The sequence below is a fragment of the Gossypium raimondii genome, chromosome 4 (genome assembly GCF_025698545.1).
Source record: "Gossypium raimondii isolate GPD5lz chromosome 4, ASM2569854v1, whole genome shotgun sequence".
NCBI lineage: Eukaryota > Viridiplantae > Streptophyta > Magnoliopsida > Malvales > Malvaceae > Gossypium > Gossypium raimondii.
The window spans coordinates 19,625,062-19,638,076 of NC_068568.1; the positions used below are offsets into that span (position 1 = coordinate 19,625,062).

The 13,015-nt window shown below is 35.4% G+C and overlaps 1 non-coding gene across 1 annotated transcript; it reads right to left on the minus strand.

The window, feature by feature from the left end:
- Positions 1–1,922: 1,922 nt before the first annotated feature.
- LOC128040699 (small nucleolar RNA R71) lies at positions 1,923–2,029 on the minus strand. Its single transcript, XR_008195505.1, has one exon. It is a non-coding gene; the product is annotated as a small nucleolar RNA R71 (small nucleolar RNA).
- Between the last annotated feature and the right edge of the window lie 10,986 nt (positions 2,030–13,015).

Genomic DNA, 13,015 nt, shown 5'->3' on the forward strand with positions numbered 1-13,015 from the left:
TTTTAGAAGCCTTCCTCAGCTATAAAAACCCCCTTAGGCTACTCATTTTAAACACACCTCAAGCATTCACATATTTCCTCTCTTCTCTCCAGTTTCTCTTTTCTTTTCCATTTCAAAATTCCCTTGCTCTCTTGCCAATTTCTCCTCTTGGGAAAGGGGCATTCATCAGATATTTGGAGCAGCAATTAAGTGTTCATAGCAGCCTTGGTTGACAAGGACAATAGAGAAGGAAGAACAGAGCAACTAGTCAAGCCACAGAAAAACACCAGATTTAATTCTTGTTCCCTATCTCTTTAATTTCTGTTGTTGTTTTGCTGAACATATCTATGAATATTTTTTTTGTTGGAATGGTTAATTTAATCAATTTAGCTTGAATTTTATTCGTGTTAGGTTGATTGCATTTTGTTTGTTAAAATTATTGAAATCGTGTTTATGTTGTTATAGGCCTCGGTAAGATGCTTGATTAAGTAAAATCATGACTATGTTATTCTTGCATTACAATTGTTAGGTAACTAATGAATTACTTATTTAAATGGATTGGAATTGTAATTAGTGGACACAGTACTTAATCAGTGCATGTCTAATCATCTAAGGTAGCTAAGGGTTAGATTAGCAACGGTATCTAACGATACATTTGCCTTGCATAAATTGCAAGATTATTGTGATTAAACTGTTTCAAGGTAAGGATACTTTGTTACCTTACATAGTCTTTTGTGTGCTCATTAAATCGAGTTAATTGTTTGAATTGACATAGGGATATGTTCAAGAGATTATTTCAATTTAATAAGTATGTATGTGCAATAACATATTTGCCTATTAATATTTGTTTAATCGGTTGAATTGACATAGGGATATAGTAAAGAGATAAATGGATTTTGGTATGTGAGTGTGTTCATAAGTTAGCAAATTACCAAGTTGCCGTGAACTTATTCGTAACAACATAAACATGAGTTTAATAATTCTATGTTAAGAAATGTAATTAATCTAACACAATTATGTCATCTTGATTAAAATCATATTTTGAAATTGTGCATTTGATATTTATGTATTTAGTTCACTTAGTTTAAAATCTTAGTTTTTAATCACCTTCTTCAAACAAAATATTTTTTCTTCACCAAAGTGTTTTAAATAGCATTCATAAATAATTCTTTTTACAGTCCCTGTGGGTATGATAACTCGACATTTACTTGTCACTTTATTACTTGTTGCAATTGTGTACACTTGCACATTTCCATTGTTCCAAGTTTTTGGTGCCGTTGCCGGGGACTGTGTTTTAAAAAAGTCATTATTTGTGAAGTTATTAGTTTTGTATTTTGGCTTATTTTTCTGTTCAAATTTTAACTTAGTTAATTTTTCTGTGATTATTTCAGGTGTTTATGAGTATTGACCGAATCATCGATTTACTTTCTATAGACCTTGAGATTGAACGAACTTTTCGATAGCGAAGAAGATAAGCAAGTTAGAGAAGGACTAAAGAGATGAACTTCGAAAGTCTGAATCAAGAAAACAGAGCAAACCTTGCTCAAAATCCTATCGTTATTGCTGACGATAGGGATAGAGCTTTAAGTCAGTATGCCATGCCAATATTTCATGATCTTAATCTGGGTATTAGGAGACTCGAAATTGAGGCACAACAGTTTGAGTTGAACCCAGTCATGTGCCAGATACTTCAGAGAGTGGGCCAATTTAGTGGAATGCATATCGAGGATCCTCACCTACACTTAAGACTGTTTATGGAGGTGAGCTATTCTTTCAAGTTAGCCGGAGTACCCGAAGATGCATTACAATTGAAGCCATTCCCATATTCACTAAGGGATAGAGCTCGAGCTTTGTTGAACTCATTACCACCAAACTCAATTTCAACATGGCAAGAGTTAGTAGAAAAAATCCTAATAAAGTATTTCCCGCCTAGAAAGAATGCTAAGTTGAGGAACGAGATCACTGCTTTCCAACAAATGGATGATGAGTCATTGTATGAGGCATGAGAAAGGTACAAAGAATTATTACGGAAGTGCCCTCATCATGGAATCCCATGTTGCATACAACTTGAGACATTCTATAATGGTCTGAATGTTTACACGAGGACGGTAGTGGACACTTCTGCTAATGGTGCTCTCCTTTCTAAGTCTTAGAATGAGGCTTATGAAATCATTGAAAGGATTGCTAGCAATAATTATCAATGGCCAACCAATCGAGCATCGTCAGGAAGATGAGTCGCTGGAATACATGAAGTAGACACTCTTACTTCACTCACATCTCAAGTATCATCAATATCCTCAATGCTAAAAAATCTTACTACTAATGGGTGTAATAGTTTTGCAGCACAGCTACTGAATTAATTTGAAAACGTAGCCTGTGTTTATTATGGGGAAGGACATTTTTTCAAAGAATGTCCATCGAACCTAGAATCTGTGTATTACATGGGTAACCAGAACCAAAATCGAGGAAGAAAAGGATTGCAATCCAATTTCTATAACCCATCATGGTGAAACCACTCGAATTTTTTCTAGAGTAGTCAAAGGGCAGGAACCAGTAACAATTATGTCCAGCCTAGATCGACCCAACCACCTAGTTTTTCCTCACAAGCTTAGAAACCAACCCAGGCTGAACCATCCAATAGCCTAGAGAATCTATTGAAGGCATATATGGTGAAAGCTGATGCCTCTCTAACGAATTTGGAGAATCAAGTGGGCCAGCTTGCAACTGAACTCAGAAACCGACCACAAGGTGCTTTACCTAGTGATACGGAGAATCCAACGAATCTAGGGAAGGAGCATTGTAAAGCGTTAACATTGAGGACAAGAAAGACTTTAGAGCCCAATTCTGTTGAAGTTGAGAAGGAGCCAGCTGATGCTCAAGACTCAGAGGAAGTTCAACTTAGTGTTGAAATTCCAGTTTCATCGAAAATTGAATTTACAAAATTCGATAAGGTAATTTCTGAACTAGCTAATTCTGATAAACAAATAACTCCGTTAGATGCAAACTTTCCACAGAAAATGAATCAACCAGTTCTAGTAAAGAAACCTCCACCACCCTACCCTCAAAGACTTCAGAAGTAGAAACAGGAAATTCAATCCAAGAAGTACCTAGACATACTAAAGCAATTTCATTTCAACATCCCATTGGTTGAAGCACTTGAACAAATGCCGAACTACGTCAAATTCATGAAGGATATCCTTTCTAACAAATGAAGGCTTGGAGAATTTGAGATGGTATCCCTAACGAAGGAATGCAGTGCATATCTTCAAGACAAACTACCCCTAAAATTGAAGGATCCTGGATGTTTTACCATACCTTGCAATATTGGAGCAACATATTATGGTAAGGCACTATGTGATTTAGGTACTGAAGGTACTTCCCTCACATTTGAAATATGTTTATTTAGGTAACTCTTTTACTCTGCCTGTGATTGTTTCAGTAGAATTAACTACTGAGCAAGAAGAGAAACTCATCCTGGTGTTGAAAAAATTCAAGAAGGCTATCGGATGGACCATAGCCAATATTCACAGAATTAGTCAATCTGTATGCATGAACAAGATTATCTTAGAGGCTGGTGAAAAAGGAACGATTGGTGGACAACAAAGACTAAACCCCATCATGAAGGACGTAGTCAAGAAAGAACTTATCAAGTGGTTAGATGCGGGTATAATTTACCCTATCTCAGATAGTTCATGGGTAAGTCCAGTCCAGTGCATGCCAAAGAAAGAAGGTATCATGGTCATTGAAAACGAGAATAACAAGTTGATACAGACTAGAACGATTACGGAATGGAGAATTTGCATCGATTATCGGAAGCTGAACAAGGCAACTAGGAAAGATCACTTTCCTTTGCCATTTTTGGACCAGATGCTGGATAGACTCGCAGGGCGAGACTATTACTATTTTCTTGATGGATACTCGGGGTATAATCAGATTACAATAGCACTGGAAGTTCAGCATAAGCCAATATTTACTTGTCGATACAGTACATTTGCATTTAGGCACATGCCATTTGGTTTATGTAATGCACCTGCTACATTTCAAAGATGTATGATATCTATTTTTACTGACATGGTTGAGAAATATTTGAAAGTTTTTATGGATGATTTTTTAGTATTCGGAGAGACATATGATGATTGCCTAGCCAATCTAGCCAAGGTACTAAGGCGATACGAAGAAACAAACCTTATACTTAACTGGGAAAAGTGACATTTCATGGTACGAGAAGGTATTGTTCTACGGCATCAGATAATAAGACATGGAATCGAGGTAGATAAAGCAAAGGTAGATGTTATTGAGAAACTTCCATCTCCAATATTTGTAAAGGGTGTTAAGAGCTTTTTGGGCCACGCCGGTTTCCATCGAAGATTCATCAAGGACTTCTCCAAAGTTGCTAAACCCTTATGCAAATTATTGGAGAAGGACACAAAGTTTAAATTTGATGAGGAGTGCTTAAGAGCTTTTAACGATTTGAAGAGTTGGTTAGTCTCGGCACCATAATAGTCATACCAGACTGGGATTTGCCATTTGAATTGATGTGTGACGCAAGTGACTTCGCAATCGGAGCTGTCATGGGTCAGCGAAGGAATAAAGTTTTTCATCCCATCTACTATGCTAGTTAGAATCTGACAGGAGCTCAACCGAATTACATGGTAACAGAAAAAGAGTTACTTTCTATTGTGTTTGCTTTTGACAAGTTTCGATCTTATCTTGTAGGTACCAAAGTGGTTGTTTATACGAACCACTCGGTAATTAAGTATTTACTTGCCAACAAAGACACTAAGCCAAGACTGATCCGATGGGTACTTCTACTCAAGAGTTTGATCGAGAAATTCAGGATCGAAAGGGAGTGGAAAACCAAGTAGCACACCACTTGTCTAGATTAGAGCCGCAAGAAGGGAACTCTCCTCTTATACCAATTTGAGAGACGTTTCCAGATGAACACATACTGAAGGTAAATCATGTCAATAATACCTCTTGGTTTGCTAATATTGCTAACTTTTTAGCTTATGGTTTGATGCCGATTGGTAAGACGTATCATCAAAAGAAAAAGTTTCTTCACAATGTGAAGTACTACTTTTGGGAAAAACTGTATTTATTTAAAAAGTGTGCAGATCAAATGATCAGGAGATGTGTGGCAGAAGATGAAGTACATAAGATTTTATAGCATTGTCACTTAGCTCCGAGTGTGGGACACTTCAGAGGTACACGTACTGCAGCCAAGGTATTGCAAGTCAGATTATTTTGGCCAACACTATTCAAAGATGCATATGCTTGTGTAAAGAGTTGTGATAGATGTCAAAGGGTCGGAAATATCACCAACAGAAATGAGATGCCTCGAACAAACATCATTGAGGTAGAATTATTCAATGTTTGGGGTATTGACTTTCTTAGTCCTTTCCCTCCGTCTTTTGGTTACAAGTACATATTAGTAGCAGTATACTATGTGTTTAAGTGGGTTGTGGTAGAGGCATATCCGAAAAATGATGCTAAGGTTGTAATAAAGTTTTTGTAGAAACATGTGTTTACAACGTTTGGAACCTCAAGAGCCATCATCAGTGATGAAGGGTCCCGTTTTGTGAACAAGTGGTTGAAATATGTATTAGATAAACATGAAGTGAAACACAAGGTCTCTATAGCTTACCATCCGCAGACGAATGGGAAAGCTGAACTGGCAAACAAGGAGAACAAAGGCATACTTGAGAAGGTAGTTTGCCCGAACCGACAAGATTGGTCCAAAAGACTGGATGATGCTTTATGGGCTTACAGGACATCATACAAGACACCTTTAGGGATGTCACCCTATAGGTTAGTCTTTGGGAAAGCCTGCCATCCACCCTTGGAGTTAGAACACAAAGCTTACTGGGCTCTCCAACGACTCAACTTGGATCTTAAAAGTGCCAAAGAGAAACAGTTGCTTCAACTTAATGAGTTAGAAGAATTCCGAATGTCTTCATACGAGAATGCCAAATTACTTAAGGAGAGACTCAAGAAATGGCATTACAAGTATATTCGAGTTCAAGAATTTGAATCAGGTCAGCAAGCCTTGTTATTCAATTCCAAATTAAGGCATTTTCCAGGTAAGTTAAAATCACGTTGGTCCGGTCCATTTATGATTCATCAAGTTTATCTATACGGAGTTGTTGAACTTCAAGGTAAATAAGGTAATTTTCAAGTTAATGCTCAACGCTTGAAACATTACTGGGGAGATAAAATTGAACAGAATCAAATTTCGTTCATTTTATCAGATATTTAATTTTTCTTGTTCTTCTATTTGAATAAATGATTTAGGGTATATTTTTGGGATTAGTATGTTTATATAAATTCTGTCTAGGAGATTGGAACTTAAGCGGGACCGCTTGTGACCTCTCCAATCTTTCCTGGGAATTGATTTTAACATAATTTCCCAAGAAATTATTCCCTAAATGACAAAATAAATTTTTAGTTTTTCAAATAAAAGGGTCAATTTTGATCCAAGTTTTATGTTGCAACTCAATTTTGAATTTGCATTAAGTCTAGGAACTTAATTGAATTATTTTTAAAAATTTGGTTGCTCTTTTGTAAATATTAAAATTAGATGCCTCTTTTGTAAATATTTTCAAAAAGCATCTAGAATAAATGTTTTAGTTCAATAAAAAAAAAAAAAAGAAAAGATGATAATTACTAATATATAATTATATCCATTATAATATATATTAATTATTATTAGTTTTATTTAGAGTTAGAATTAGTTTTAATTTAATCATATTTTATTTGATAAGTTTTATCTTAATAAATTAATAGAAAATAATAATTTAATATGCATTATATTAATTATTAATTGTTATTTACTTTGAGTAAAATTAGAACTTAGAATTTTTAAGAATCCTACTCTAGCTCCTACTCCTTTCACTATAAATTCCACCCATCTATTCTTTTTTTATCATTCATACACCATTCCCTCCAAGCACACCAAAACCCTTAAGTGTCGAAACCTCCTAACAATTCTCTAGCCATAGCATCACCCATTGATCGGTCAAGAAGACACCATGTGGCACCACACACAGTTCGCTCAACGATCCGCACGCTGCTCATATTCATCCCCTACTGCGCGCTGCTACCTTGTATACCTGAGCGGTACATCATCCTTTCACCCATCCTTAGCCAAAAAATCCTTCAACTTGCCATTTCTTGATTCAAAATTATTTTTCTTAAGAGCTCTTAATTTTTACAAAAAAAGTGGTAAGACCAATTTTTATCCTAAATTTTAATTTGATTATCTAAATTTTCAATTTATTGAATTATTAATATTTTATATTAATTAAATTTTTGAGAAAATAATTGTTAGCATCTTATGATCAGGTTAATCATGCCTAGCAAGAGAACTCGTGCATCTGCCTAAATTGATGAATCACAAAACAAGTTCCATTGTGAAGAAGCCAAAGCAAGATACAAGAGTATCTTCAAGAATCAACAGATGCATCCAGAGAAAGGTTTCACATTCACATTGAAAGAAAGCAACTATATTGGTTTTATGGCGTGTATTCGTCAGGTTGCTGAAACTCTTAATTAGAAGTTGTTTTGTGAAAAGAGACCTAGTGTGGATGAGGAGTTAGTACGCAAATTCTATGTGAATTTAACCTCAAGCAAGTTGAAGGAAGTTCCAGTTTACGGAATCAAGGTACCAATAACTTCAAACACTATTAATGAGTTCTTTGAATTGTCTGATTTCGAAAACGATGAATATTCCTCCTTGATGAGCAATATAGAGTCTAAAAATTTCTAAGAAATTCTCGAGGAACTTACAGTTTCAGGTTCTAAGTGGGCTGTGTCAAAGCAAGGAATCCACACTTGTTGAAGAGAATATTTGACACCACTTGCAAAGGTATGGTTCCACTTCATCCGATTCAGCCTTATGTCTAGGTCACATGGGACTACAATCTCATTAGAGTGAATGGTCTTATTATACTTGATTCTAACTAGGAAGACCATTGATGTGAGAAAAGTCATCCTGAGGGGAATGCGGAATTGTGCCGTTAGACGTTCACGTTCTGGCCCAACTTACTTTCCCTTTACGATAACAATTCTATGCTTGAAAGCTAAAATTCTTGCAAACGTAAAGAAGACAGGCTATAGCCAGGGCACAATCATAGATTGGGACCTCTATCGAATAGCTGGATACTCTATTCTACAGCAACGAGTTGAAGAAAGTGAGGATCCCGAAAAAGAAGAAGAAGATCCCACAGAGATCGAGCCAGTGCAATCGGCTGAAGTCCCTGATAAGGTGGAACCAATGGAACCAGAAGTTGAACCGCCTCGCCCAGATCTTCGAGATGAGCTATCAATGTTAATAGACATAATGCAACTTATGCAGTGGCAGCAACAAGCTTACTGGAAATACTCAAAAATACGGGATGACTCGATGAGAAGTGCTCTTATGAAAATTTACAATGACACATTTATTTTTGTGCCTGAGTTTCTAGATTACATATTTGAACCATGGAGTCCATTATCGAAAAAGAAGAAAAGCGATTCATGCAAAGATAATAATGATGGAGCAAAAGATGAGTCGAATTCGGAAGGATCTGCAAATAAATAAAGGGGGGATCTCGACTTTATTTTATTAATGTTCTTAGGTTATTTTAGGATAAAGTTAGTTAGGAATTTTTGCATAATAAAACAAGAGATGGAAATCATTAATAAAATTGAACGAGTCGTGAAGTATAAAGTGTGGCAATAGATATATACATGTCTAGTATTGGATTTAGAAAGAGCTTGGTACTTAAGTAGTCAAATTGACTCACCTCTTTTTTTCTAGAATCCTACCTGATGTATAGTATCTATTCACTTTAAACAATGAGGACATTGTTCATTTTAAGTAAGGGGACCGAAAAATTGAAATTATTTCCACTCAAAATAAATAGTTCTTTTAATTATGATTAGGATATATTTTGCTCAATAATTTAAACTTTTGTTAAGTATGGTAAACTTCAGTATAAATAAAGTTCTATTATTTCAATAAATTGTTATGGTAGCTGAATAATGATATAAATGTATTTTTAATAAAACATACAAATCGTACCATAAAATTTTTTTAGTTCCTTAAGAAAGATAGGCATGCATGAAAGTTTAAGTCTTTAGAATTAACTTAGTAGTTTTTTGAGGCAAAATCCTAGAAAGCATGGAATGTTGAAAATGATTTAGGCAACTCTTGTTTGGACTGTTTGAGCCTTTCAAGCCAACCTTGATGAAATTTTATCCTTTGAAACCCAACTTTCAGACTATATGGCCTAATTTTATTTGAACCCTTGCAATATTTAGCCATCACTTCTCTCTTAATTATCTTTAAATTATCCCAAACACTAGACTTAGTACTATTCAGAATATTCTTTGAAAATAAGTTTGGGGGAGTTGAAAGAAGTATCAAATGCTTTAAATTGTAGTATATACAGTAAAATGCTAAAAAAAAAAGAGCACATGTACTTGAAATAAAATAGATGTACAAAAGAGCATGTGAAAGCAAAGTAAGTTGGTGTATTAAGGGAAATTATTGCAAAGGTTCGATTGAAGCTGAGTCTAGGGTTTAAAAGCCTAAATTTATCTATCTTTTACCTACCTTTAGCCTAGCTATGTTACAACTTTTTCAAAGACCTATTGATTCAAGTTTTCTATACTACCTACATTAGTGGAGAGAAATTGCTATGTTCAACATATGAAGGCATAAGTTAAACTTAATGATTGTAGCTTAATTGTAACACCCCAAACTCGATCTAGACATTTTGGTCGAATCTAGTGATGTTACATGGAAAGGGATTTGAAGGCCAAATTGTCGAGTTTAAAAACCTTTACAGTAAGTTAACTTTTATTTAATTCGAAAAAAAAACTAGTTCATTTACTTTAAAACTTATATCTTAGCGGAAGCTTTTGTAACCAATTAATTTAGGGAAAATTGTTTCTATTTACGAAAAACCTTAGTTTTTAGAAAAAAACTGTGTTTTGAGGAGTTGCAGTTTAAAAAAATTCATAAAAAATAGTATAAAGTCTCAAATTTAAAGCCAACCCATCCATAGTCCAGAAGATACATCAAAAACCCCAAATAAGTAATAAATTCTAGGCATTAATGGAAAAAAGTCTAAAATTTACGTGTGGCTACCATTGAGTCCTCCGCTGCACCGACCCGTCAAGTCTGGGGATTACCTGTACAGATTAAACAGAGAAAGGGTGAGTTTTCACAAACTCAGTGTGTAATCTTCACAGAAAACATGCATACAGATAATCAACAGAATTCAGTTAGATACAGTCTGGGGCCTGTGCCCATCATAGAACCAATTTGGGCTTTAGCCCATTCATATACAGTCTTAGAAAATGCATTAGGGCCTTGGCCCATATCAGATACAGAATGCAGATATAGTAAATCAGAATCCTACCCACCAGCCTCTACACACCATCTCCGTCCAACCCTACACATCATGTGGGGATTAAATCAACCCACCCATCCCTAGACACCATGCTGTACCGAAATGCGGCACATAATCAGAAGGTTGCAGCTGAGCTGCTAGTTAACAGGCTTAATAGCCTTTCAGACACTTCTTCCAAATATCATCAACCCACCCGGATGCAATGCAACATATAAAATATGTCATGTCATTATGCATTTAATAGTACATACATTCAGATATCATAAGTCATGCTCAGTATAGAAGTCAGAAAGATAGATCACATATAGGGGTCTAAGTAAAGCTTACCGACCCTACAGTAGGTCCACAGTCAACTTAGGCAACCCGTGCAACCTTACTGAACTTTTCAAAAAAATGGGCTCACACACCCATGTGGCCCACTAGGCCCAAATTGGCCTTAGCCACGCGATCCATTTTTAATGTAACCCATGGTAGTTAATTATTCATATATATTGTCATTATTTACTTATATGTTTCTTCAAAGCTGTCTACTTGAGTCACTGTTACTAAATTATTTATATCTTGAGCTACAGAATTTCGAATTAAGATTCACTTGATGTCTTTGAAACTAGACTCAAATACCTTTCTATTTGGATGATGTTTTCATTTGTTTCTATTGAAAATAGACTCATTAATAATTTAAACATGTAAATTTTAACCCTTAATCATTTTTCTCCAATTTTTGATGATTTTCCAAAGTCAGAATGGGGGAACCCGAATTCAATCTGACCTTTTCTCACAAATTTTATTATTCCTCATGATTTACAATTCCGTTACTTACACCGTTTCTTCTATGAGAAACTAGACTCAATGAGATTTAATTCCATATTTTGTTCATCCTCTAATTCGATTTCCACAATTTATGGAGATTTTTCAAATTTAGCCTCCTGCTGCTGTCCAAACAACAAGCAATTTGAGCTTTTTACCAAATCCTATTTTTTTGTGTCTTGGTTACACAACTAGTTTTGTTTGATGCTAAAATAGTCCCCGAGCACTCCAAAGCTTATAATTGAACAAATAACACTAATTTAATCTCACATAACGTGATCCCAAATTGAACTCGTATCGAAGTTTTAACCCATAAGCGATTAAACCTTACCTTCAACCGATGAACAGTAATTCCCACACAAACTAAGACACCTGAGACAGTTAAAGTTGTACGAAAAGAACTATCGACACACGATCTGGAATTGGCAGCTATTGTGTTTGCATTGAAGATTTGATGCCACTACCTGTTTGGTGAGAGATGTTATGTTTATTCTGATCACAAAAGCCTTAAATATTTGATGACTCAGAAAGATCTGAATTTGAGACAATGTAGATGGTTAGAGTTGTTAAAAGACCACGAGCTCGTAATTGACTATCATCTGGGAAAGGCTAATGTTGTTGCTGATGTTTTAAGTCGAAAATCGTTGTTTGCTTTGTGAAAAATGAATGCACATATGACTATGTCTAATGATGGTTTGATAATAGCTAAATTGAAAGCAAGATCGTTATTTGTTCAACAAATTTGTAATGCTCAGAAAGTTGATAATGATTTGTTAGAAAAGCGAGCTTAATGTGAATCGAGTGTTGAAACAGAGTTTTGAGTTGATACCAATGATTGTTTGAGGTTCAAAAATCGAATATGTGTTCCAAAGTATTCAGAATTGATTAAGATAATTTTGAATGAAGCTCACAGCAGTCAGTTATCTGTTCACTCGGGTAGTACAAAAATATATAATGATCTGGAACAGTTTTACTAGTGGCATGGTATGAAACGAGAAATTTCTGACTTTGTTTCGAATTGTTTAGTTTGTCAATAAGTAAAAGCCGAGCATCAAGTACCTTCTGGGCTACTTCGGCCGATTATGATACCCGAGTGGAAGTGGGATAGAGTTACGATGGATTTTGTATCTAGTTTACCGTTGACACCGAGCAAGAAAGATGCAATCTGGGTTATTGTGGATAGATTGACTAAATCGACACACTTTATTCCAGTTTTTACAGATTATTCGCTTGATAAGCTAGCTGAATTATATGTTTCTCAGATTTGGAGGTTGCATGGAGTGCCTATTTCTATTGTTTCGGACAGAGACTCGAGGTTCACATCCCGATTTTAGAAGAAACTGCAAAATGCTTTAGGTACGAAACTACACTTTAGCACAGCGTTCCATCCATAAACAGATGGTCAATCCGAACAAATCATTCAAATACTTGAGGATATGTTGAGATGTTGCATTCTCGAGTTTGAAGGTACGTGGGAACGCTACTTACCTTTGATTAAATTTGCTTATAATAATAGCTTTCAATCTAGTATCAAATGGCACCTTACTAGGCTTTGTATGGTCGTATATGTCGTACACCATTGTATTGGACTGAGCTCAGTGAAAAAAAGATACACGGGGTCGATTTGATTAAAGAGACTGAACAGAAAGTGAAAGTGATACGCGATACTCTGAAAATAACATCGGATAGTCAGAAATCGTATGCAAACTTGAAAAGAAAGATATAGAGTTTTAGATCAGAGACAAAGTCTTTTTGAAAGTATCACCGTGGAAGAAAATTCTCAGCTTTAGTCGTAAAGGCAAATTGAGTCTGAGATTTATTGGGCCGTATGA